Source organism: Nyctereutes procyonoides, unplaced genomic scaffold, assembly GCF_905146905.1.
Source record: "Nyctereutes procyonoides isolate TBG_1078 unplaced genomic scaffold, NYPRO_anot_genome, whole genome shotgun sequence".
Taxonomy (NCBI): domain Eukaryota; kingdom Metazoa; phylum Chordata; class Mammalia; order Carnivora; family Canidae; genus Nyctereutes; species Nyctereutes procyonoides.
The window spans coordinates 29,595,652-29,622,267 of record NW_026575122.1 but is presented as its reverse complement, the minus strand read 5'-3'; the positions used below and the strand labels follow the sequence as shown (position 1 = coordinate 29,622,267).

General features: G+C 36.3%; 1 protein-coding gene across 4 annotated transcripts in view; it reads right to left on the bottom strand.

The window, feature by feature from the left end:
• The window catches only part of CEP83 (centrosomal protein 83), a 124,565-nt gene that overhangs the window by 92,456 nt on the left and 5,493 nt on the right, over nt 1-26,616 (bottom strand). The window contains exon 1 of one of the 4 annotated variants that reach the window (XM_055336232.1): nt 21,034-21,156. The exons of the other annotated variants lie outside the window; for them this stretch is intronic. The gene's annotated coding sequence lies outside the window, so the exon portion shown is untranslated. Of the gene's footprint in view, nt 1-21,033; nt 21,157-26,616 lie in introns of those variants that run through there. 4 annotated transcript variants of the gene reach the window in all.

The window sequence follows — 26,616 nt, the reverse complement described above, 5'->3', positions numbered from 1 at the left end:
GATCCCTGGGTGGCGCAGCGGTTTAGCGCCTGCCTTTGGCCCAGGGCGCGATCCTGGAGACCCTGGATCGAGTCCCATGTCGGGCTCCCGGTGCCTAGAGCCTGCTTCTCCCTCTGCCTGTGTCTCCGCCTCTCTCTCTCTCACTGTGTGCCTATCATAAATAAATAAAAATTAAAAAAAAAAAAAGAAAAAAAAACAAGACAGGAGGACTTTAGCTACTGGATATTAAGAAATTTTAAATCCACTCTAATTAAGCTGGTATGGCATTGAATTAATTATAGACAGAGATCAACAGATCAGAATACACCCACCCATGTAAGACATTTAAGAACAAAGGTGGTTTTGCTAATCAGTGTGGAAACAGAAGTCTGTAATAAAAGGTACTGGGATAACCAGATCACCTTACATTAAAAAAAGGGGACCCAACCTTGCAATATACACTTAATTTAAATGCAGTTGGACTGAAGCTTTAAATGCAAAAAAAGCAAAGAACAAGTTGTTAGAGAGTATTTTCAATAACTCAGGGCAGAAAAAAACATACCAAAGAAAGCTAAAAGGCAATTCCCTGAAAAAAGAGACTGTGCAACTTTTCTTTGTTGATGGGCCATTTGGATATCCTCCTTTGTAAAATGTTTATTTGAATCTTTTACCCAATTATTTTTATTGAATTGTCTTTTTACATATTCATGTGTGAGATTTCTTTATAAGATTAAAATCACAATGAGAAAATCAGAAAGACTGACCATAATACATTTGAAGAAGACGGGAAGCAACAAGTTGTGGTGTAAACTGGCATATCTATGTTAGAAAAAAATGAGCATTATCTACTTAAGATGTATATATATACTATGACTCAACAATTCCTCTACTTGAAATAAACCCAACTGAAATTTGAGTACAGGTACATCAAGAGATTTCTATTGTAATATTACTGTTCATAACAGTAGTATTCCCAAATGAAACCTAGAAACAAACCAAAAATCCATTAACAGCTGAAGACACAAATCGTGGCATAATGAAACTGCACTTCTGTGGCAATGAAAATAACCTACAGATACATTCTACATAGGTGAATTTCAAACACTTTGTGCCAATGGAAGAAGCCAGACACAAAAGCACACAAGATTATTCTAAACATAAAGTTAAAAACAGATAAAACTCTAGTATTTAGTGGATACATGGTTAAGTTTATTTAAGTTACAACACTATAAAGAGAGGAAGTGATTAACATAAAAGTCAGGATAGTGTTACCTGAGAAAAGGAGGGTAGTGTCTGCTTCTTGATCTTTGTTGTGGTTATATGGGGGTTTTGCTTTGCAAATCACTCAAAAGGGCAGTTTTTGTGCACTTTACTGCCTTTTTTAATTCAGTTTTAAAAAAATCAGAATTTTGAATTCTAAGATTCAAAGTTTTAAATTTTCATTCAAAAACTGGGCTCAGTATCATCAAGGATCCTGGTCTTTTTCATCGAAAAAGGGAAATAGGAGGCCTTGAAGAGAGAGATCTCATACACCACCATTCACTGCTGTTTGCAAACCCCAATAGGAAGGGGCTTACTTTACTACTACACCAGGAGGAAACAAGATTTTCTCCTTGCCCAGCAATAAACTAACCAATGAGAACTACCACAACGCAGCCAATGAAAAGCTGCCACAACCCCAAACTCTCCTCTTCAATGGACTTTCTTTCAAAACAACCCCTCCCAAGTCCCTCGTTCCCTGTATAAAATACTCCTCCTCTCGTTCTCAGTACTTGCTTATGTTCTGCCATACTTTGTAAGTCTCAACCTGCATTTGGGGGTATTTCTTCTGCTATTCCTGAGTAAACTCTTTTTGCTAGTGAAATAACTAGAGATTTTATGTTTAATGTTGACACCATACTTCTGTCAATATATCCTGTTGGCTTAATTCTCCTTATGATGGTGAGGCTATAAGAAAACAAGACCATTTCACCCACTAGTTCTGTTAGGCTTAGTCTTTTTGTTTTCAAGTTAATATTTACATATAATAAACTGTACAAGTATACAATTCCATGAGCTCACAAAGGAAGAATCCAAAAGTAGTCTATCATTTAGATATTGTATTTTGTTTACCCATTTTCTTACTGATGGGCACTTAGAATGCTGCTGGTTATGAATATTAATTATGAATAAAATCTTAAAAAAAGAATGCTCATACTAGCTTATTTATCATGAGAGACACAGAGAGGCAGAGACACAGGCAGATGGAGACGCAGGCTCCCTGCAGGGAGGCTGATGCAGAACTCAATCCCAGGACCCTGGGATCACAACATGAGCCAAAGGCAGATGCTCAACCACTAAGCCACCCAAGGGCCTTGGTACGAGTGTTCTTCTATAAGACATTTTGTGGACATGTTTTCAGTTGGTGAGAGAGCAGTAAATATATGAGTATAAGTAATTGCTGGATCATCGAATATATGTTTAACTTTAAACGAAACTGACAGGGCAGCCCTGGTGGCTCAGCGGTTTAGCGCCACCTTCAGCCCAGGGTGTGGTCCTGGAGACCCAGGATCGAGTCCCACATCAGGCTCCCTGCATGGAATGGGGCTTGCGTCTCCCTCTGCCTGTGTCTGTGCCCCCGCCCCAGTAAGTAAGTAAGTAAGTAAGTAAGTAAGTAAGTAAGTAAATAAATAAATAAATAAATAAATAAATAAATAAATAAAACACAAAAAATCTTTAAAAAAATAAAAAATATAAAAAATAAAAGAAACTGACAAATCTTTTTCTATAGTAGTTATACTATTTTCTGTTTCAATCAAAAACATGAGAGTCTGCTCCACATTTTTGCCAAAATGTGGTGTTGTCAGTTGTCAACAAACAAACAATAAGATATCTGGATAAGATGACCAAGTAGGAGGATCCATAGGTCACCTCGTCCCATAAATACGAAAACAATCATAAAACAAGTAACAAATTGGCAATAAGTACACACCTAACAATGATTACTTTATATGTATATGGACTAAATTCTCCAATCAAAAGATATAAGGTAATGAAATGAATTAAAAACAAGACCCATCTATATGCTACCTACAAGAGATTCATTTCAGACCTAAAGAAACCAGCAGATTGAAAGTGAAAGGATGGAGAAGCATTTTATCATGTAAATGGATGTGAAAAGAAATAAAAGAAGAGAAATACTTATTATATCAGACAAAGCATATAAAACAAAGACTGTAACAAGAGACGAGAAACACTATATAACCATAAAGGGAAACACTCAACAAGAGGATATAACTATAAATATTTATGAGCCCAACATGGGAGCACTCAAATACCTAAAAACACTTGACAACACAAAGGAACTAACTAATTGATAGTAACACAATAATAGTAGGGGACTTTAATAATCCAGTTACATCAATGGTCAGATCATCTAAACAGAAAATCAACAAGGAAATAGTGGCTTTGAATGACACACTGGGCCAGATGGATTTAACAGATATACTCGGAACATGCCACCCTAAAACAGCAGAATACATATCCTTTCCAAGTGTAATACTCCAAAATGGAACATTTTCCAGAACAGGTCACATATTAGATAAAACAATCTCAATAAATTAAAAAAGATCAAAGTCACACCAGGCATCTTTTCTGACCACAATGTTATGAAAGCAGAAAACAGCCACAAGAAAAAAATCTGGAAAAAGCACAAATACATAGATATTAATAACATAGTACTAAACAATTAATGGATTAACCAAGAAATCAAAGAGGAAATCAAAAAATACATGGAGACATTCCCATCAAAAGTGCACAAGGTTCCTTTTTCTCCACATCCTCATAACATCTGTTGTTTCTTGTGTCTTTTAATCATTCTGACAGGTGTGAAGTGATATCTCACAGGTTTTGATTTTCATTCCCCTATTGATGAGTGATGTTAAGCATCTTTTCATTTGTCTTTTGGCCATCTGTGGGTCTTCTTTTCATTTTTGATTGGATTATTTGTGGGGTTTGTCTTTACTTATATAAGTTCTTTATATATTTTGGATACTAACCCTTCATCAGATAGGTCACTTGCAAATACCTTCTCCCATTCCGAAGACTGTCATTTAGCTTTTTTTTTTTCCCCTTGCAGAAGCTTTTTGATGTAGTCCAATAGTTCATTTTTTGCTTTTTTTTTCCCCCTGCCTTAGGAGACCATCTAGAAAAATGTTGCTACAGTCAATGCCAGAGAAATTATTGCCTATGCTCTCTTCTAGGGTTTTTATGGTTCCCAGTCTCACATTTAGGTCCTTAACCCATTTTAAGTGTATTTTTGTGGATGGTGTAACAAAGTGGTTTAGTTTCATTCTTTTGCATGTAATTTTCCAGGTTTCCCAACACCATTCATTGAAGAGACAGTCCTTTTTTTCCCATTGTATGTTTTCCTGCTTTGTCAAGGATTAATTGACCATTTAATTTTGAGTACATTTCTAGGGTTTCTATTCTGTCCCATTGTTCTGTGTCTACTTTTGTGCCAGTACCATATTGTTTTGATCACTACAGCTCTGTAATATAACTTGAAGTCCAGAATTGGAAAGCCTCCAGCTTTTTACAATGTTGCTTTGGCTATGCAGGGTCTTTTGTGGTTCTATATAAATTTTAGGATTGTTTCTCCTAGCTCTGTGAAAAATGCTACTGGTATTTGGATAGGGATCACATTAAATGTGTAGATTGCTCTGTGTAGTATTGACATTTTAACAATATTTGTTCTTCTAATTCACGAGCATGGATTATTTTTTTCATTTTTTTGTGTCATCTTTAATTTCTTTCATCAGTGTTCTATAATTTTCAGAGTACAGGTCTTTCACCTCTTTGGTTGGGTTTACTCCTAGATATCTTACTGTTTTTGTACAATTGTAAATGAGATTGATTCCTTGATTTCTCTTTCTGCTGCTTCACTATTGGTGTATAGAAATGCAGATTTCTGTACATTGATTTTGTATCATGCAACTTTACTAAATTCATTTATCAATTCTAGCTGTTTTTTGATGAAGTATTTCGATTTTCTCTATAAAGTATCTGTCATCTTCAAATAGTGAAAATTTTACTACTTCCTTGCCAATTCAGATGCCTTTTCTTTTTGTTGATTGCTGTGGCTAGAACTTCCAGTAATATGTTGAATAAAAGTGGTAAGAGTGGACATCCCTAAGACAATCAAAATTTTCAAAAGTTTATTTGGGAGTACCCATCAATTCCAGTCAGAAAGTGCCAAAGTCAAAATGCTTAAAGCACATCACCAACAGGAGTAAGTGGAGTGGTTTTTACATGGAAAATATGGAAGGAAAGGAAGGAAATTACGTGACGGATATAGCTTAAAGAGTTGACTTAATCAGAAAAGCCTGGTTGGCTGTGATTGGTTGTTCTTAAGTTTCATTTTCTTGGATTCAAGTACATGGATTTTGGCTTAGGCTCTGGTTTGCTTACACAGGCTAACAGGGCATTAGGGTCACCTCAGTCTAAAAGCTCCTTGGTTTAATTACTTTAACAGGGTCTTTTTAATTTTAGCCATTCTAAGGAATGGAAAGTGATACCTCATTGTGGTTTTAATTTGCATTTCCCTGAAGCACTTCCCCTCCCCATATTTAATGGCCCAAGATCTTCTCAACCCATGCTTTAAAAATGTTTGCAACAAAGAATGTTTACTTTGCAACTAGTAAAATGGGAGCAATTTGTATATTAGAAACAAATATAAATTTAAAATTTATCTCATGTACTAATTACTTGTAGCTTCCTGAGCACACACTGCTGTTTCTTACCTCCATGTCTTTGCAAAAATACTAACTTCCTTGCCCTGAAGGCCTTTTCTATCCCTCCATACCAGTGAATTCCTCATCAGCCTTCAAAATCCTGTTCAGGATTTTATCACTTCTTCCATGAAGTACTTCCTGACTTTCACAAACATAATTAGGTCACTATTCTGTCTTCTATCTTATATTTTAGTATATGTAACACATGCTGTATAACTTCCTTCAGGGCAAGAAATAACTCCTACTCATTATAACCCCATACCTAAAAAAAACACAGGCACATATTAGCTCAAAAATATCAAATAATTGTGTTCATCATTCTAATGCTGCTTTAGGCTCCATTCACTTTAACATCCACTTCTGTAACTGAAGCTTTCGGACTGTATTGGGCTGAATGCTGGCCCAAAGAAAGATATGTCACTTCCTAATCTCTATAATTTAAGAATATTACCTTATATAGCAAAAAAAAAAAAAAAGTGATTAAATTAAGGGTCTTAATAGGAGGAGTTTATTCTGGATTATATGGATGGGCCCTAACTGCAATCACATGTATCCTTGTAAGAGTGAGGCAGAGAAGTTTTGAGACTGAAGAGGAGGTGGCAGGGTCACCAAAAGTCAGAGATGCTGCCCCAAACTAAGGCATGCCTAGAGCCAGAAGAAGCTGGAAGAAGGAAAGGATTCTTCCTCAGAGACTTTGTAGACAGTGCAGCCCTTGATTTCAGTCTTCTGGTCTCCAAGTTGTAAAAGAATAAATCTTTGTTGTTCTAAGCCCTGCCAGTATGTGGTAATTTGCTCCAATAGCTACAGATAACTAGCACACTGGCTTTCTCTTCAATCTATTATTCATCATAAATATTACCCTAATGCAAAATTTCTAACAATTTTAAATTCCTACCATACTCAGGTTTTTCTGATTTCAACCAATCAATATATAGGTATCAAATACTCACAGAATATATAAATGTCATTAGGCACTCAAACTATAAAATAAATTATTCTTATTGTATATTTACTAAATAAACTCAAAACACAAATTTTTCTAGAAGTACATGGTTGAAAAAAACTTTTAAAAAAGAAAAGTTAAAACAGATTACTCTTACCAGTCTGTTAATCAGGGAGCACTTATTACATGAAATAGTCTCTGTAAAAGGCAGTTTTTAAAGATGAAACACAATCCCTCTCCAAATACCTCATCTTTCCCTCCTTGCAGCTCTTACTATCATATAACTATGCCCACAGGTCCTTCTTATCACTTCTTTTGATTAATCCCAGCTCTACAGACCTACCTATGACATTTTCTTTTGCACAGGAGCTAGATTTCTTAAGCAATGGTACAATGTCTGACCAAAAGGATGGAAATTCAAAATATTCTAAAAGCACAGCTGCTGATGCTCATGGAAAGCTTCCAAAACACATTCCATTAAAAAGCACATGCTATGCCTTTGAACATTTCAAAACAATGGTTTAAATACTGCATGCCCCTGAAGTGAATGCTGTTTTTTTAAAAACACTAAAAGTGTAAGGAGAACTACATCAGGCATTACTTCACTTATAACAAAACGTTAGAAATTAATGTCTTTAAAATCCAGAGAGAACACTACACCAGTCACCCAAACAGCCTTTGGATAGCCATCCCAGGGTGTCTTGTATACAAAAAAGTGTCACAACTTGACACCCTGCCAAAACCTGAAGTGCAGCTGGGAACAAACCCTTCAAAACCCTGGGAAGGTGCCAGGCCCCATAATTGTGACTTAGAATGAGACGGGAGGGCAAGGAAAGAGGAAGGGAAGAAGATATGTATTAGTGTGGTTAGCAATCAACCACCAAGCACTCTGAATTAAAATGTTACTCTAATAATTGTACTGTCTGCCTCCACACAGCTTAATTCACACAAAAGAATTCTAGAAAATGGGATATAGTAACCAGTCAACCTCAAATACTTAGAAATGTCACAAAAATCTCTGAAAAGTTGTGTTCTGAAAACCAAAAGTGACTGTTGTCTTAACCATACTTCAGATTCATTTTGTTTCTTAGTGTAGGCTCTCTTGCATATAACATGGGACTTTCCAAAAGATTTATGAGTACTTAATGCCTTTGTGTGTATTGTAGTGGCTTCTTTGCTCATAGCCCCAAACACCTGAAATAGATAAAGCTACCTATAGCTTGTAAATACAATATGAAGACTGTCTGCTGATCTGACAATATATCCTGGAAATTATTTGCTTTTAAAATAAATTTGAGTTATCTCCATGAGATTTATGCCTTAGCATGAAAAGTTAAATGAAAGGAAAAAATTGAAAAAAGAAAAAAACTGATGAGTTCAACTGATATTTTTGATCAAGTTAACATAAACATTCTCTTTTTCATCTTTGAGGATCTACCAGAAAGAAAGAAAAGTATAAAAATTTTCAGAGCCAGAAAAGGTAAATAAAAATCCTCAAGACATATAGGGTAGTTTTAAAACTATAGCTTTAAAACAAAAGGCAATTGAACAATCAGTATTTAAGGCTACCACACCATATTTACTGAGTGGTCCACTTAAACTAAGAGATCTCTGAGAGGGATACAAAACTATGCAGACCGTCAAGTCAAGCAGACTTAGCAAGGAAGAGTTTTGCCCATAACAAGAGTATTACAGACATTTTCTAAGTATGTTATATGCTAGATGTTGCTGAGTATAGGGATATAGTAATAAATGAAAATATTGCCCTCAAATAAGTTCATGTTGGTCAGTGAAACATACATGTTAACCAACAACTGCTGACTAAACAAGGATAACAAAAAATTTATTAGGTATTAAATCCTTTTTGTACTTAAAATTTTTTTGCCCTGTGCATATATTACCAATTCCAAGTAATAAATGAAATCAGAAAGTTTTAAACATATAAAACAATGTAATATATCAGTAGGTAGTATGGGTACACAGGGAAGAGAGACTTAATTCTGCTAGAGAAGCTGTCAGGGAAGACTTCACAAAGAAGGTAATCCTATGATAAAGAAGCAGAGAAAAAACATGCGGTTGGAAGGCAGAGATGGAAGACAACTTTGTGGGTAGGGGATACCAGGTAGGGAGCAGATGAGCCTGCAGGGGCAAGGCAGGGCCTTGAAGGAAATGTGCAAGACACTGGAGTTTATCCTGGAGTCTAGAAGAGCCAATGAAAGGTTTTAAGCTTGTGGGTAGATGAAGGACAGTACAGGGTGGTTTCAGATTTGTATTTAAGAAAAATGACTAGGTTACCCAACATGTGTAGAATAAACTGGGGTGGACTGGAGTGAGGGAGATCCTAGAAAAAAAGATGAAAAGGCTGCAAAAGTTATGATAAAGATCTGAACAAAAATAGTGGCAGCAAGTAGTCAATAGGAAATGGTCTTGAAAACAAATATGGAGGTAGAAGTAACAGAATTAGTAATTAGATATTGACACCTCTCTCCTGCAAAAAAAAATAAGAATTACTTTGATATTAGTTAAAAGGCCAACCAGAAAAACAGGAAAGAAAAAAAAAAGCAAAATGGAATCCAGTTAAAATAGAAGAAAGGTTGTTTCAAAGATTACAAGCACTAATCTTCCATATGAAAAAAAATTAAGCAAAGCAACCTCTGGCAAAAGCATCTTAGTAAATGCAAATAACATCATAGTACAACACTCAAAATATCCACCTTTCTTCCATAGGGATTTCATCAGCAGAAGGGTAAACACTAAACCTTGCTCTGTCAGGAACAAAGACATAAAATAAGTATTTTGTTCTCTAAATGTCCACCTTCTGTAACTCCTCCTCATTCTTTCCTTCAAACAATCATTTCTATAGCAACATACTCTTAAGAAATTCGTGGGTGGAAAGCATATGTTTTTGCAAAAATATGAGAACTCCAGAACACGACTACTCTATTTTTCCCTTTAATATAAGAGATTCACAATACACCCTGAAAGATAACTGCAATGTATGGAACAAAAAAAAAAAAAATAGACTTTAAAATACAAGGAAATGAAAAAATTGGTATTGCACATGCTTATATGGAAATTCTTTTTATAGGTTACAATGACACCTTGTGGTAAGGCTTTTTAGACAATATAACTTACCTTGGAAAATATTTTTACACCAGAAATATAAGAAAACTGGCTTAGAAAATAGGAATGTCCAAGGTCATATGTTTAAGTGGAATGAACATGTACAATGATCCATTTGGAAAAATAAACGAGGCTCTTCAAAAATTAAAAATAGAACTACTATATGATCTAGCAGTTCCATTCTTGCCATTTATTGGAAGAAAATGAAAATACTAACCTGAAAAGATATATGCACCCACACACATGCTGCAGCATTTACAATGCCCAAGATACAGGAACAACCTAAATACCCATCAGTGGATGAATGGATAAGAAAATTGCGACACACACACACAAACACACAATGGAATATTATTCAGCCATTAAAAAAATAATGAAATCTTGTCATCTGTGATAACACGGGTGGACCTCAAGGGCAATATGCTAAGTGAAATAACTCAGGCCGAGATAAATAAGTGAATAAGTAAAGTAAGTGCCCCTGCCCCACAGATACACACACACAAACACCCCAAGCTTATAGAGTGGTGGTTGCCAGAGGCAGGAGATGAGGGGTGGGAAAAAATGAATGACCTGTTTTTACTGTTTAAATAAACTGTATTTTAAAAATAGAAAAGAAGAAGGGCCTGGCTGGCTCAGTTGGTGGAGCATGACTCTTGACCTCAAGGTTGTGAATTCAAGCCCTACGTGGGGTGTACGACTACTTAAAAAATATATATCTTAAAAAAAAAAAAAGAAAGAAAAACGACTCAAAAACAACCTACTTTTGAAATCTGGGGCAAAATCTGTAACAATGGCAATCCCTTTACATGAGAATACGGACACATGGATTATGGACTATGAAACTAATTTTGTCATTACTCCTTTCTCAATTAAATAGGTATTACATTAAAAATTTCAATCTTAAAAAATAAAATAAAATAAAATAAAATAAAATTTTCAATCTTGATTGACCCAATAAACAAAACTTATAATTATCTTTTCATCAAGTTTGTTTCCAAAACTATGCTAAACACTAGTAAATATAAAAGTTAATAATGCACTTTGTATACAATCACCTTTATGAATCTCTGAAATATTCTTCTCCTTTACCATCTACAGTACCATGATCACCTTCCGACCTCTCTCTCTTATTTGTTCCCGTTCTCCCAGTCACCATGAGAACCTCTGAAAGTCAAGTTGCTTCTCTCACTGCTTCGTTTTTTACACCTATTTGAATGACACTCAAATTTACACCCACATTCCTAAAGCAGCTCATAACTCCTACTCTAATCACATGTCCCATCCACAACGGAAGCTCAAGATAAGAATTAAACTCATTAACTTCAATTTTCCATCTGCCTCCTTTAAAAAAAAAAAAAAAACACTATCCTCCCCTTACTTCTTAGTACACAACTCATTCCCCAACTTCCATTAGTAATAAATTATTAATCTTGTTGATTCTTCTTCATCTACCTCTTGGTTTTAATCATTCTTCTTCATTTCTAGAACCATCACTCTCTAGGGCAAAACCACAAGTATTTTACACTTGGTGGTTTACTCTAAGAGAATCTCCTAAACACATGCCAGATTTTGGTCTTTCTTCATCCTTACATAACCTACAAATATCTACCAGGATAATCTTTCTCATACACCATATTCATCACTACAACTACACTTTTATAATCCTTCCTATTGTTCACTGGATCAAATATGAACTTCTCAAACTTCAAAAACCCTGCATTTGTATAGGGAGTTGGCTCATGCATACATTTCATTCTGCTGCTTCACAAGGCTCCTTTGCTAGAGTCAACCGAGTTTGCTTTACAGTCCCTCATAACGCTTATTCTTGCCTTCACAACTGTGTTTGTAAAGTTATATCAAATTAAAATACCTGCTTAAATCTCTTCAATTAATCTACAAATCAAGGTCAGAGTCAAACCTAAAACCCTACAATCTAAACAATCATGAAACTACTTTCATAGCTTATAGTTACTTTAAACGTAAACATAAATAGCTTTTGCCCATCTTTCTGCTCTAGTTGTTTCTGACTTATGCTTAACCTCCGAATATTTATTCTATGTTTTATCACATCTGCACTTTTTCCCCCTCTAGTGCTTTTTTTTTTTTTTTTAATTTTTATTTATTTATGATAGTAACAGAGAGAGAGAGAGAGAGAGGCAGAGACACAGGCAGAGGGAGAAGCAGGCTCCATGCACCGGGAGCCCGACGTGGGATCCGATCCCGGGTCTCCAGGATCGCGCCCTGGGCCAAAGGCAGGCGCCAAACCGCTGCGCCACCCAGGGATCCCTGGTGCTTTATATAATAATGGAAACTATCTTTCTAAAGAAACTCTAAGTTGCTCAAAGGAAAAACCATAATCTTCTACTTCTTGGGTCATCTTCTTAACTCCCAATTCCAGTAAAATTAATGACAAAAGTGAACCTCAAAATTTCTGTGATATGAATCCTACTTTCCCACAGGCTTACAGTGTAATTTCAGAGATGGTGAAGGATGCCACCAAGAACACTGTTTGCTAATCAACAATGTGTGCTTTATAACAGTTATCCATCAAGATATTTCTGTCTGGAAAAAACAGTCTGAGGACAGTCTGGTAATCAAATATCGAACATATCCTTTGACCTAGCAATTCCACATTAGGAATTAATTCTAAGAAATTAATCAGAGATGTATACCAACATTTGGGTTCAGGGATCACCTTCATTTATCATTCAGTGAATATTTACTGAGTATGTCCCAAGGGCCAGGTAGAAGTAGAAGGCACCCTGCCTTCACCATGCTTACATCATAGTGTTATTTATTATGGAAAAACAGGCAATTTTTTAAAAAGCATGTTTAATAGTAAATTATGCCATATCCATGGATCAGATAGTAATCCAATTAAGACATTAAGATGCTAATTTCTCCCAAATTCAATGCAATGCCATTTAAAATCCCAGCAAACTATAAAAATTAACAACCTAATTCTAAAATTCATATGGAAACAAAAAGGACCTGGAATAGCCAAAAGAACAAACTGGAGAACTTACACTACCTGGTTTCACAACTTACTAAATGCAACAAAAATCAAAATTGCCTGACATTAATGTCAACACAGACACATAAATCCATTAAGAGTAAAGTTCAGAAATAGATTCAAACATATGTGGCCAACTGATCTTTGGCAAAAATGAGAAGTCAATTCAATGAAACCAGGCAGTTTTTTCAATAAATGGTCCTGGGACAACTGCCTTTCCATGTGCAAAAAAATGAATTTCAAGTTGTACATCACACCAAACAAAAATATGGACTCAAAATGTGTATCTAATCAGAAAACATTAAAACTCTTAGAGGAAAAAATAACAAAATCATTTTAATAATGAGTTAAAGATTTATTTAAATTGGTTATTAATTGGTTATTAAAATTAACAAGTTAATTTTACATCAAAATTAAGAACTTACATATTTAAAAGACAGCAGAATATAAGTGAAGATAAGCAAGATTGGAGGAATAATTTATAAATCATATATTGAAAAGAGACTTACATTAGAACACATGAAGAATTCTAAAAACCCAATAACTCAATTTAATAACAAAAAAAAATGGCCAAAATATCTGAACACTTTGCCAAAGAAAATACAAAAATGTATAAACACTTGAAAAGATGTCAAATATCATTAGTTATTGGTGAAATACGAACTAAAAACACAGTGTAATACTACTATACACCTATTAAAATGATTAAAATTTAAAAGGCTGATTTTACAAATATAGACTAGAATGTAGAGGAATTAAAACTGTTATAAACTATGGGTGGGAATGTAAAATGAGAAAATCATCTGAGAAAATCATTTACTCTTTAGGAAACTGCCAGATACCACACAATCCAGCCATTTCACATATAAGTATTCATGTAAGAGAAATCAGAGTACATCCACATGAAGACTTCTACATAAATGTTTATAGCAGCTTTATTTGTGAGTCTCAAACACAGATTAATCAAGAAGTGAATGAATAAACAAATTGCGATATATCCATAAAATACAACACTATTCAATAAACATGAACTCCTCACCATGAATGAATCTCAAAATAATTATGCTGAGTGGAAAAAAAAAATCTAAACAAAAAGAGTACATGTTACTTGATTTACATAAAATTCCAGAAAATGCAAACCAATTATAAAGCCAGAAAGCAGATGAATGGTTGCCTGAAAATGGGAAAGAATAAGCAGTTGGAGAGAATAGAAGCAAAAGGGAAGGATCACAAAGGGGCATGAGAAAACTTTTAGAGGTGATGGATATATTTATCCATCTTGACTGTGGTGATGGTTTCACAGATATATACATATATCAAAACTTCAATTTAAAAAATGTACAATTTGTTATTTATCAGTTATATTCAATAAAGCTGTTTTTTTAAAGATTTTATTTATTCATGAGAGAGAGAGAGAGAGGCGGAGACACAGGCAGAGGGAGAAGCAGGCTCCATGCAGGAAGCCTGATGTGGGACTCGATCCTGGGTCTCCAGAGGCACCCAGGCAGGTGCCTCCTCACCTCCAAAGGCAGGTGCTAAACTGCTGAGCCATCCAGGGATCCTCAATAAAGCTGTTTTTAAAAATAAATATGAACTATTTAAAAAAAAAAAGTGAATTCTAGGTCCAAATGTCAGTTAAATTTTTCTTTAAAAAAAAAAGTTATGGAAGACTATTGTTTTTAAAGATTTTATTTATTCATGAGAAACACAGAGAGGAGGGGGAGACAGAGAGAGATAGAGAGAGAGAGAGAGAGGCAGAGACACAGGCAGAAGCAGGCTCCATGCAGGGAGCCTGACGTGGGACTCAATCCCAGGTCTCCAGGATCACGCCCTGGGCCGAAGGTGACGGTAAACCACTGAGCCACCCGGGCTGCCCTATTGAAGACTATTTAAAATTATAAGGAAACATTTGTTATAGAAGTGGTTCAGTGGGCTACGTGACTGACTCTGGATTTCAGCTCAGGTCTTAATCTCAGGGTCCTAAATTTAAGCTCCACATTGGGCTGTATGCTGGGGGTGAAGCCTACTTAAAAAACAAAAGTAGAAAAACAGAGACTACAAATTACTCTTGTTATATAATCCTTATTTTGTAAAAAGCCTATTTACATGCCTATATATGCATAGAAAAAAACCAAAAAAGATGAGCACAAAAATATTATCTGTGGATCATAGGAGTGACTTTGCACATTTCCCTCATATTTATTTTATGACAAACATAAATTACATTTATAACCAGAAGGGAAATATCAATGGAAAAAAAGGAGGAAAACCTCAAAGTCCACTTGAAGACCAAAGGAGGAAGAAAAAAGTCTGCCCTTTGCACATCAGAAAATAGTGACTAAATATTTTTAAAAATGAGACTTGGGCAGCCCCGGTGGCTCAGCGGTTTAGTGCCGTCTTCAGCCCGGGGTGTGATCCTGGAGACCCAGAATCAGGTCCCACATCAGGCTCCCTGCATGGAGCTGCTTCTCCCTCTGCCTGTGTCTTTGCCCCCCCCCCCTCTCTCTGCCTCTCATGATTAAATAAAATCTTTTTAAAATAATAATAAAAAAATAAATAAAAATGAGACTTGAAGTTAAAACCTTCACTTCAAGAAATAACCCAAAAGTCCTCAAATTCCATTCCTTTCTATGCAAGTTTATACAATACTCAAAAATATATTCAAAAAAACTAGTTGCTGTCAGCCCCAAACCCATTCTCTATAGAATTACCATCTATGACATCACTTAAAGTCTCTTATCAGGGATCCCTGGGTGGTGCAGCGGTTTGGCGCTGCCTTTGGCCCAGGGCACGATCCTGGAGACCCGGGATCGAGTCCCACGTCAGGCTCCCGGTGCATGGAGCCTGCTTCTCCCTCTGCCTGTGTCTCTGCCTCTCTCTCTCTCTGTGACTATCATAAATAAATAAAAATTCTAAAAAAAAGTCTCTTATCAATATGATTTTTATCTAAAACAGCAGTATTCAATTTTGGCAAATGATCTTCAAATTAAATCTTACAGAACTCCAATATTTAGAACAGAATGTCATTTTATTCGTGTTTTAGTTCAGAATATTTTATAAAGACACATATCAGATCTTTATTTCCATTTCAGTTAATATGCTAGAGGTCTCTAATGTTTTTAAACTCACTTTAGAGCACATTTAGATATATTTATCTTTTATTGTGACTTGTACAATAATTGAAGATATAGTTAAACAACATTCAAACAAAACCTTGGTAGAATTCTGAAGTATATCCCACTCAATAGTTTTGCAAAATTGGTCAATAAAGGTCAATTCAAGCTTATTAATATAGTATAAAAAATCCTTTACAATGTGGGCTCTCTTTACCCTACCATTCTCCTCTCTCACTACTCTGATATATACTTATGCCCTAACAAAACTAAACTGCTTGTAGATCATTGAACACACACATTTGCTCACCTCATTTTGACCCCTCTGTCTCGAATGTAATAAAGATTACATTACATAAATGTAATCTTTTTTTAATAAAGATTTTATTTATTCATGAGAGAGAGAGAGAGAGAGAGAGAGAGAGAGGCAGAGACACGGGCAGAGGGAGAAACAGACTCCATGCAGGGAACCCGACGTGGAACTTGATCCCGGATCTCCAGAATCACACCCTGAGCTGAAGGCGGCTCTAAACCACTGAGCCACCGGGGCTGCCCTGGAATGTAATCTCCTAATCTTACTTTTCACTCGTTTTTATATTCAACACAATCACTACTTCCTTCTGAAAGTCTTTTCTAGATGTTTCTCTTTTTCTTTTCCTCTAATCCATTCTGAGTCATTGTGAACTTTTCCATAATGCCAAGTATTTATACACATGGATTTATTTTACCATATCATAATCAGCTATTTGTATTCCAATCTCCTGCACTAGGCTAAGCCCTCCTTGAGATCAATTATGTTTTGGTCATCTTAATACTCCCCAAACCTTACATAATAGCTAGAACATGGCCGGTAGTCAATAAAGACTTGTTGAAGGAATAGTAAGCAGTTTCTTCCACTTATCAAAAGGACAGGAAAAACAAGAAACTGCATAGGTCTTGAGATTCTACAACCACAAATGCTTTATAATTTGATGCTTGAGGAAAATGATGGAATTTAAGTCAACAAGCACATCTGGAGTAACTAATAAATGCCTAATATTGTGCAAAGGATTATGAGTGATACAAAAGAAGGGTGGCTTGGCTAGCTGTTGGTTGAGCATCTAGCTTTAGCTCAAGTCATGATCTCCAGGTCCTGGGACAAAGCCCCATGGTGGGCTTCCTGCTCAGCAAGTTTATTTCTCCTTCTCTCCACCATTTATGAAGAAAGGAAAAAGGAAAAAGGAAAGGAAAGGAAAGGAGGAAAGAAAGAAAAGAGAAAGAAAGAAAGAAAGAAAGAAAGAAAGAAAGAAAGAAAGAAAGAAAGAAAGAAAGAAGAAAGAAAGAAAAAGAAAGAGAAAGAAAGAAACAGAGAAAGAAAGGGATCCCTGGGTGGCGCAGCAGTTTAGCGCCTGCCTTTGGCCTAGGGCACGATCCTGGAGACCCGGGATCAAACCCCACATCGGGCTCTGGGTGCATGGAGGCTGCTTCTCCCTCTGCCTATGTCTCTGCCTCTCTCTCTCTCTGTGTGACTATCATAAATAAATAAAAATTTAAAAAAAAAAGAAAGAGAAAGAAAAGAAAAAAGGAGAAAAGAAAAGAAAAAAAAGGGATCCCTGGGTGGCACAGCAGTTTGGCGCCTGCCTTTGGCCCAGGGCCCGATCCTGAAGACCCGGGATCGAATCCCACGTCGGGCTCCTGGTGCATGGAGCCTGCTTCTCCCTCTGCCTGTGTCTCTGCCTCTCTCTCTCTCTCTCTGTGTGTGTGTGTGACTATCATAAATAAATACAAAATTATTAAAAAAAAAAAAAACATTAAAAAAAGAAAAAAAAGTATGGGTCAAATTTCATCCTCCTGCTCCTGAAAGAATAATTCCACACAGAAGTATAAAAACTGATTTCCTGGGGTGCCTGGGTGGCTCTGTCAGTTAAGTGTCCCACTTGTGATTTCAGCTCAGGTCATGAGATCCATGACCTGAGGCTCCATGCTCAGAGGAGAGTCTGCTTGAGAGTCTCTCACTCTTTCCTCTTCTTTCTGCCCCTCCTCCCACTCTTGTTCACTCTCTCTCCTCTTTCTGTAGAATAAATACATCATGAAAAAAAAAAGGAAAGAAAAGAAAAACAGATCTCCTACTTCCAGCATGAGAGAATGAGCAGGTTGATAAATCCTTTTCACAAAAGAGCCAAACAACCATTTCAGTGATCTGGAATTCACTCAAAGGCAATCAACAAACTGAAAAGTGTTTATTCATGAAAACAACTGAACTCTGCATAAGAAGAACATGAGTCTACAGCATACTTACCTTTGGCTACTCCCATCTCCCTCCACCTGTCAGTGTAGGAGTTTAACAAGCATAAGGCAAACTATGAAGAGCAGGATCACCACCACTACTTGATTTGAAGCACTATCAGTTAGAGCTGAGATCTCTATGGTAACCTAACAGTGAGGGCCAGTGGAACCTTTAGCCTGAGGCTGCAAGCAACAAACTCACAGACTAGCTGGGGATTTCACAAGAGTTCTGGAAGTTGAGACTGCCTGGAGGGTGGGGGCTAGGGAGCTTGATAAACTATTTATTAGTGTAGGTTAACCTAAGACTGTGTACTGGAGACTGACGCAGGTCCATGCCACTTACACATCCTGAGCCAATAAAGCTATGCATATGGCAAGAAAGGCTGATGCAAAGTAAAAGCCAGGCAAACTTGAAAATGATCTATGTCTGAAGGCACTCCCTTATCCTCATACAGATCTGTCAGCAGTACTAGCCATATTAGTATTAAGCATTAACTGTATTTTGTCAAGCTTGGGTTTTTTTGTTTTTTAATATTTTATTTATTTATTCATCAGAGACACAGAGAGAGGGAGAAGCAGGCCCCATGCAGGGAGCCCGATGTGGAACTCAATCCCAGGACTCCAGGATCATGCCCTGGGCCGAAGGCAGGAGCTAAACTGCTGAGCCACCCAGGGACCCCCATGGGTTAATAAGCCTTTTGAACACAACTTCTGACCAATCTTTGGTTGAACACTGAGGTATGCAGACACAGGAAGCCAGGTTTGAAAACATATATATAAACCCAGTAGACATCAAGAATAACATAATACAGGGGCACCTGGGTAGTTCAGTCAGTTAAGTGTCTGCCTTCAGATATAGTCATGATCCTAGGGTCCTGGGATCAAGTTTGCATCGGGCTCCTTGCTCAATAGGAAATCTGCTCCTCGCTCTGCCTTTGCCCGCACCCCCAGCTTGTGCGCGTGCTCTCTCTCTCACACACACACAAATAAATAAAATACTTAAAAAAAATTAAAAACAACATAATGTAGGGGAAAGAGACTTCATAAATTTAGACCAAATTACTCAACAAAAAAAAAAAAAAACAACCTCCAAGAAAAAACTCAAAACATAGAGCTGCTTCAAAATATTACCTTAAAATCCAGTATTCAACAAAAAAATAGAATACAAGTCTTCTCAGGAAGAAAAACAACAACAAAAGATGTCTCTGAGTGTCTCCAGATATCCATTTTGGCACACAAAAACTTCAAAGAAGCTGTAATAAATACATTCAAAGAAACAAAAGAAAGCATCTTTAAAGAACTCAAAGAAAGTATAATGGCAATGACTCAGATGACTAAAAAATCTCAGAAAGAGAATTGCTTTTTAAAATGGAAATTCTGAGGTTGAAAGTTTACTTATTGAAATAAACTCACAAGAGAGGCTCCACAGTAGATCTGAGATGACAGAAGACAGAAGTAATGAACTAGAAGATCAACAGAAAGTATCCATTCTGAAGAACACAGAGAAGAAAAATAATAAAGAGAAATGAACAGAATATCAGATTCTGTATATAAAGTGTATCAATACACATGTAATGAGAGTTCCAAAAGAGGAAGAAAGCAACAGGGGCAAAAAAAAAAAAAAAAGTTAAGAAATAATGGTTAAGGTACACCTGGGTGGCTCAGGGAGTGATTCTAGGGCCTGGGATCGATCAAATCCAGCATGGGGCTCCCTGCAAGAAGCCTGCTTCTCCCTCTGCCCCTCTTCTCTGTGCCTGTCATGAATGAATGAATGAATGAATGAATGAATAAAAGAAAAAAGAAAGAGGGAAGGAGGGAGGAAGGAAAGAAGGAAGAGGGAGAAAGAAAGAGAGATAAAGAAAAAGAACATCCCAAATTTGAAGAAAAACATTAATTTAACTATTCAAGAAGCCCAGCAAATCCAACGCAAACAGATCAACACCAAAACAAACTGCTGATAGACAAAAAAAAATTTTTAAATAACAAAAGACAACAAACCTTAAAAGGAGCAAGAGAAAAATGACTCATCACATCAAAGGAACAATGATATGATTAACAGCTGGCATCCCATCAGAAACAATGAGGCCAGAAAAAGAAACAATGTAATTTAAACAAAAAAGCTCTCAACTAAGAATTCTGTATTCAGCAAAACAGTCCTGCATAGTATGCATGACAATAACAGAATAAAGAAAGAGGAAAAAGAGATACACTAAAGTCAGGTTTCTATAATTCATCAGAATTAAGTTAGTATCATTCTGAAGGGGACCATAAGTGTTTATCACGAGAGCAACCAATATGAAAATAACATATTGAATGAAATGAACAGAAAAAAATGTTTCACTAAAAAATATTTAACACAAAGTCAGTAAAGGAGGAAAAGGGGGGGGGAACATGATACAAACAGATCACAAAACAGCAGATATAAATCCAACATCAACAATTATATTAAATGTGAATGGACTATACACCCCCATGCAAAAGGCAGACAACATAAGACTGAATTAACAAAAACAAGACCCAACTGTATGCAGTCTACAAGAGATATATCTTAGGTTCAAAGACATAAAAATGTTAAAATTAAAAAACAGAAAAAAAAATATATACTATGTAAACAGAAACTGTAAGAAAGCTAGAGTAGCTATAGAACTAAAAAGACAAAACCGAATTTAATACAAGAAATGTTACTTAAGGCAAAGAGGATTTTTTCATAACGATGAAACAGTCATGACAACAGGGAGACATAATAAGTCATACACATCTAACAACAAAACTCCAAAATACATGGAAGCAAAAAAGTAAAACTAAAAAGAAAAATAGAGGGGGCACCTGGGTGGCAGAGTTGGTTAAGCGTCTGACTCTTGGTTTCAGCTCAGGTCATGATCTCAGGGTCTTGAGATAGAGATCCACATCCAGTTCTGTGCTCAGCGTGGAGTCGGCTTGGGATTCTCTCTCTTCTCTGCCCTTCCTCCCCACGCTCACTCACTTGCTAATAAATAAATTAAAAAGAGAAAGAAAGAGAGAGAGAGAGAGAGAGAGAGAGGTGGCTGGGTGGCTCAGTCAGGTAAGCATCTGCCTTTGGCTCAAGTTAGGATCTTAGGGTCCTGGGATTGAGCTCCACATCAGCCTCCCTGCTCAGTGAGGAGTCTGCTTCTCCCTCTCCCTATGCCCCTTCCTCTGCTCATGGCTTTTTCTCTCTCTCCCTAATAAATAAACTCTTTTTAAAAGAGAGAGAGAAATAGACAATGCAACAAAATTAGTTGCAGAGTATAATGAATGATAGAAAAGAATCTGCAAGGATACAGAAGACCTGACAAACACTATCAATGAACTTTAAATAACTGACAGTATAAACTGCAGATTACGTATTCTCTTCAAATACACATAAAACATTCCATCTAATACACCATATGCTGGGCCACAAAATAAATCTCTGTAAATTTAAAAATACTGAAATCATGAAAAGTACCTTATTTGATCCCAATAGAATCAGAGACCCACAACAGAAAGAAATCTGGGAATACTCCCAAATACTGGTAAATTCAACAACAAACTTCTAAATAACCCATGGGTCAAAGAAATCACATGGAAAAATTAAATATATTTGAATTGAATAAAAACAAAAAGTGTATCAAAATGTATGGAATGTAATTAAAGCACTGCTCAGAGAGAAATTTATAGCTTTAAACAACTATCTTTGGAAAAGAAGAAGGTCACAAATCAACAATCTAAGCTTCTACCTTAGGAAACAAGTGGGTGCACAGAACACACTAAGCCTAAAGCAAGCAGAACAAAAAGACAAAAAAAATGTTAGAGTGGAAATCAAACAGAAAATAGAAAGAATAGAAGCAAATAAAAGTTACTTTTTTAATTTATTTTTTTGATAAAGGATGGGGAGCAGAGGGTGAGAGAATCTTAAGCGGAATCTTAAGCAGACTGCGCTGAGCTCAGAGCCCAACCACTTGAGCTGACACCAAGGGCTGGACACTCAACCAACTGTGCCAGCCAGGCACCCCAAAAGTTGGCTCATTAAAAAGATCAACAGAACTGACACACTTAGATTTACCAGATTTTACCAGACACACTAGATTTACCAGAAAATAGAGAAAGGATATAAATTACCAAAATAAGGAATGAGAGAACATTACCAACCTTAGAGTAACTTAAAAGACTATTTTAAAAACACAAAATTTTTATCAACAAATTAAATAATTAATATGAAATGAACTAGTTCCTAAAAAGCACACATTATCAAAACTCAAAAGGAAACAGAAAATCAAATGGAACTGTAAACAACCAAGTTAACTGAATTAGTAATTAAAAATCTTCCCACAAAGAAAAGCCCAGGCCCATACAGCTCTATAGGTAAATGCTATCAAATAGTTAAATAGCAATCCTTAGGAAACTATTTCAGAAAATATAGAAGGGGAAAACAGGATCCTTCAATGAGACCACTGCTGTCCTTATACCAAGTTGGATAAAGGCATCACAAGAAACTAATAGACTAATATTCCTCATGAATATAAACACAAAATTCCTTAATAGAATCTAGGCAAACCAAATTTAGCAACATATAGAAGATACATGTTATGTGTATGTATATAGCACAACTGAGTGAAACTTATCCCAGGAATACAGAGTTGAGTCAACCTCTGAAAATCAATTATTGTAATACATCATATTAACAGAATAAAAGACAAAATCCATTATGATCATCTCATTGGATGCAGCAGGGAAAATCTGACAAAATCCAACACACATTCACAATTAAAAACTCAACAAACTAAAACAAAATGGAACTTCCTCAATCTAATAAAGGGCATCCACAGAGAACCTACACTTAACATTACACATAATAGTGAAAATCTTACATGCTTCCCCTTGAAGACCAGGAGCAAGGCAATGCATTCCCAATGCTTATCTAACATCTTACTGAAGGATCTAGCCCATACAACAAAGTAAAAATGAATGTATTAACATCCAGATTGCAAAGATCTGATCTTATTAAACATATATGTTGAGCAGCCCAGGTGGCTCAGCTTAGTGCCGCCCTGATCCTGGAGACCCAGGATCAACTCCCACATCGGGCTCCCTGCATGAAGCCTGCTTCTCCCTGTGCCTGTGTCTCTGCCCCCCCCCCCATGAATAAATAAATAAAATCTTAAGAAAAAAAAACATATATGTTGAGACAATATTAAAAAAATTAATTGTGCGATGCCTGGGTGGCTCAGTCAGTTCAGTGACCAACTCTTGATTTCTGCTCAGATCATGATCTTAGGGTTGTGAAATCCAACCCCACCTTAGGCTCTGTGTTGTGTGGGGAGCCTGCTTGAGATTTCCTCTTCTTTTCCCCGCTGCCCCTGTCTCACCCTGCCCTCCCTGCCTCACCCGGCCCCCCTGCCTCACCCTGCTGGCCCACTGCATCCCAGCCCACTGCATCCCCGGCCCACTGCATCCCCGTGCCCCTTCACAGACTCTGGAAAAAAAAAAAATTGCATTTCTATACAATGAATAATTTAAGTCAAATTACAGAAATTCTACTCCCAATATCAAAAATTCTAAATTCTTCAGAATAAATTTAATGAAAGTATAAGACACATAAACTGAAAACTAAAAAAACATTGTTGAAAAAAATTAAAAAACTAAAAAAGAGAGAGACATCACATATTCATGGATTGGAAGACTCTTAAATTAGCAATCTTTCCCACACTGCTCTATGGGTTCAAAGCAAATCATCAAATCACAACAAATGTTTTTTGTAGAAATTTACAAGTGGGTCCTAAATTTTGTATGTTAAATAGAAAGAATCTAGAATCTTTTTTGAAAAAGTTGGAAAGATTTACACTACCCATTTTGTTTTTTTCTTTGAAGTTTTATTTGTATTTCTTTTTCTTGAGTAAATGTGGGGCTCAAACTCACGACCCCATGATCAAGAGTTGCATGCTTCACTGAGCCAGCCAGGCACCCCTACACTACCCATTTTGTAACTTACTGTAATACTACAGCTATCAAGACAGTGTAGTACTGGAGTAAAGATAGGAATATGGATGGTTAGAATTGGAATGAGACTCTAGAAATAAATCCTTATGTTAAAAGCAACGGATTTTTTTTTTTTAAACAAAGGTGCCAATATAATTCAAAGGAAAAAGAACAGCCTTTTTAACAAATGGTGCTAGGGCAACTTGGCATCCATTTGGCATCAGAAAATTTTAAAAACTTAAACCATACACAAATGTTAATTCAATATGGACCCTAGATCTAAATGAAGGAGCTAAAAGTAAACAGAGGAGAAAATCTTTGTGATCTTGGATAAAGCAAAAAGTTCTTAAACATATAAAAATCATAAACTGTAAAACGAAAAAATTATAAACTTGACTTCATTAAAAATCTCTGTACTTCAAAAACACAAGTATAAGAAAAAGTAAGCCACAGACTGGGAGAAAATCTTTGTAAATATGTCTATAATAAAAGAGTTTAGCCCAGAATATATAAAGAACTTTTACAACTCAATAATAAAACAAAAAAGCCTAACTAAAAAAAAAAAAAAAAAGGGCAAAAGGTTTGAATAGAATTCCACCAACGATGACCTATAAAAAGCTAAGAAGCACAGGAAAAACTCAACATCATTGTATTTTGGGAAATGCAAATTAAAATCAGAAGTAGAATTTTGGGAGCCCACATCCCCTATGTTGTTCAAAGGTTAACCATATACTCTTTCTCTGTTATAATGCTAAGCAAAGATTTGACCTAGCCCCATTTGCAAGTTCAGATCTTTGCAGAGAGCATCTTTGTATAGATGGGTTTACATTTATAGTTCTATACAATGTTTCTTGACAATTTCCATTTAATCAATAACTAAATGTGATACGCATTCCTCCCTTGGCTTCCAAGATTCTACCCTTCTCTGGTTTTCCTCCCTACTCTTTCTCCACTTACTCATTACATGCAGATGTCCACCAGCCTTCTTCTGATTCCACATATTGTCCCTAGAAATCCCATCTACACCCAAGATCTGAACTCCCACTATTGCTGATGACCTCTGACTCTCTAATTCAGAGAAACCTCTCCCTAGTTTTACTTGACTGGTTAACTCCCTCCAGGCTAGCTTTACTACTTCTGTTTACTCTCAGATTACATTTACATAATTCTAATCTGGCATTTAATTATAATGTATTCTCTGCAGTTCTAGGTCAGGTATCCTTCCGATATGCCACCAAACACACATTTATCTTTATAGCGCTTTCCAATTTATATTACAAATAATTATATATACAAAAAATAATAATTATATGTAAATTATAAATAACCATTCATTTTCTCCCACAGGCACTGCTTGAGACTTGGCACTACTTCTTATTCACAATATTCTCAGTACCTAATATAGTGCAAGACCCATGACAGGCACTCTAAAATAAGCAGAAGAAACAAAATGTGCTTTAAATTGTAAACATGCAGGGCACCTGAGGGGCACAGTCAGTTAAGTGTCCGACTCTTGGTTTCAGCTCAGGTTGTGATCTCAGAGTCATGAGATTAAGCCCCATGTCAGGTTCTGCACTCATTGCGAAGTCTACTTAAGACTCTTTCTCTCACCCTCAGTCACCCCACCCCCAATGCACATATACATGGGCACTCTAAAATAAATAAATATTTTAAAAATAGATGAAAAATAAATTGTAAACATACAACTCTGAAAAAAAAAACTTTTAGGAATTTATTTTTTGAAAAGAGAAAACAGGCCAAAAAAGATTAAGTGACTAACTCAGTCAATTCTTCGTCTCCTGAATCATAGTTCTCATCCCTCAAAATCATAATGTCTATTAGTCGTGCTTACTGATCTAAGTTTCCAATGAACCTCCAGAAGTAACATAAAAATACTATTTAAAAAAAATTTTTTTAGAGGGATGCCTGGGTGGCTCAACGTTGAGGATCTGCCTTCGACTCAGGGCATGTTCCCGGGGTCCCAGGATCGAGTCCCACACGGGGCTTCCTATATGGAGCCTGCTTATCCCTCGCCTGTGTCTCTGCCTCTTCTCTCACACTCTCTCACTCTCTCTCTCTGTCTCTCATGAATAAACGAACAGAATCTTTATTTTTTTTAAAGATTTATTTATTTATGATAGACACAGAGAGAGAGAGAGAGAGAGACAGAGACACAGGCAGAGGGAGAAGCAGGCTCCATGCCGGGAGCCCGACATGGGACTCGATCCCAGGACTCCAGGATCGTGCCCTGGGCCAAAGGCAGGCGCCAAACTGCTGAGCCACCCAGGGATCCCCGAATGGAATCTTTAAAGAAAAAAAAAAAAAAAACTATTTAGGGAAGAATTGCATCCACCCCAGCTCTTGCTAGCTATATCAGTTGTAGAGAACTCTGATGCTAATTTTTACTTAATAGTTTTTCTGCCCAAAATAGGC